General features: G+C 32.4%; 1 long non-coding RNA gene across 4 annotated transcripts; it reads right to left on the bottom strand.

Moving 5' to 3' along the window:
• Positions 1-99: 99 nt before the first annotated feature.
• LOC109592684 (uncharacterized) lies at positions 100-1,502 on the bottom strand. 4 transcript variants are annotated; one of them, XR_002190493.1, is made up of 4 exons: positions 1,270-1,502; positions 1,192-1,221; positions 793-1,143; positions 100-735 (listed from the first exon to the last, which is right to left on the bottom strand). It is a non-coding gene; the product is annotated as an uncharacterized LOC109592684 (long non-coding RNA). The 4 variants fall into 4 exon arrangements; XR_002190492.1 differs by having other exon boundaries at positions 100-982; positions 1,024-1,143; XR_002190494.1 differs by having other exon boundaries at positions 100-1,143; positions 1,270-1,300; positions 1,342-1,502.
• Positions 1,503-1,511: the final 9 nt, after the last annotated feature.

The raw sequence follows: 1,511 nt of genomic DNA, 5'->3' as shown, positions 1-1,511 counted from the left end.
ATTATACATTTTTAACTGTCACTCTACCTGACATTCAACCAACTTTAAACTTGATCTTGAGTCCGGTCCAGAACATTCAGACCTACTAGGGGTGGGGGGGGGGTGGAAGGACATGTGTGGATTATATTGTACATGCATAAAATACATTATAAGCATGCGTAATTATACATTATTAACTCTCACTCTACCTCACACTCAACCAACTTTAAACTTGATCCCGAGTCCAGTCCAGAACAGTCAGACCTACTAGAGGTGGTGGGGGGTGGAAGGACATGTGTGGATTATATTGTACATGCATAAAATACATTATAAGCATGCGTAATTATACATTATTAACTCTCACTCTACCTCACACTCAACCAACTTTAAACTTGATCCCTGTAGAAATAAAAAAGACAAAAATATTTAAACAATAGAATAAGTAAAGATCAATGGGACAGTGCTTTATTACATGTAATGGGATGAATAGTGATAAAATGAGCCGTTTATTATTAGCACTGTAATCAAGGTTATTAATAACATGCAATAGATACATTGTTACCATACACTGAAGACTGGGACTGAATTGATGCTGAAGAAGACTGCATGCTGGCTTGAGTCTGTGTAGCAATCTTAAGGAAAGGGAAATAGAATACATGTTACAGATAAGGATGTACATGTACATGATAGTGTGTGGATATCATTAACCAATAGAGAACTGTCTCTGATCCATTGACACAAGTAATGAACATCAACCTGAAATATACAAAATATATAAATTTAATCATCACGTATTAACAATAAGATACTGACAGTAAAAGAGTAACACCAAAACATGAAAATGTGTGAAAGAATAGTGAGAATATTACCAAAACCCAGACACTTGGGTAGTTCAGTTCCACCTTTAGAATACTAAAAATAAACAAGAATACATTTTAAATTTTTCCATTTGTTACCCAAACATAACCATGAAATAAAGACTTAATTCAGTGTATTTATGAACCTGTAAAATAAATAATAATATAATCATATACTGGACAATACTTAAAATATCCTGAATGGATCAGGTACATGAATATAACCTGTAAAATAGATAATAATACAAGAACAACACATATTTACTGTACAATAGATGAGACTTGAAACAATATACTGAGTAATATCCTAAAAATATACAAAAGTATATTTGAACACATAAATATAAGTACGTACGACACTTGAAATAGTATCCTGAGTAATATCCTAAAAATATACAAGAGTACACTAGAATGCATACATATGTACACGTACATGTATAAAGATTAGGGCAGGACTTTATTACCTACAAACATAAGAGTGTACATAATAATAATACACACGTACCAATAATGAATGAATGGATCATTGAAATACTGACTGGTTGTCCTACATAAAACAATAGAGCCAGTATAATATGATATAATACACACACTACCATACAACTTGAAATTTCCTGGCATAGTCTTCAACAGCTTCAGTTTTGAGAACAAGAATAGAGGAACAACTTACACCAG

Source organism: Amphimedon queenslandica, unplaced genomic scaffold, assembly GCF_000090795.2.
Source record: "Amphimedon queenslandica unplaced genomic scaffold, v1.1 AMPQUscaffold_4308_Cont23711, whole genome shotgun sequence".
In the NCBI taxonomy this organism is placed as follows: domain Eukaryota; kingdom Metazoa; phylum Porifera; class Demospongiae; order Haplosclerida; family Niphatidae; genus Amphimedon; species Amphimedon queenslandica.
This window is presented reverse-complemented; position numbering and strand designations above follow the sequence as displayed.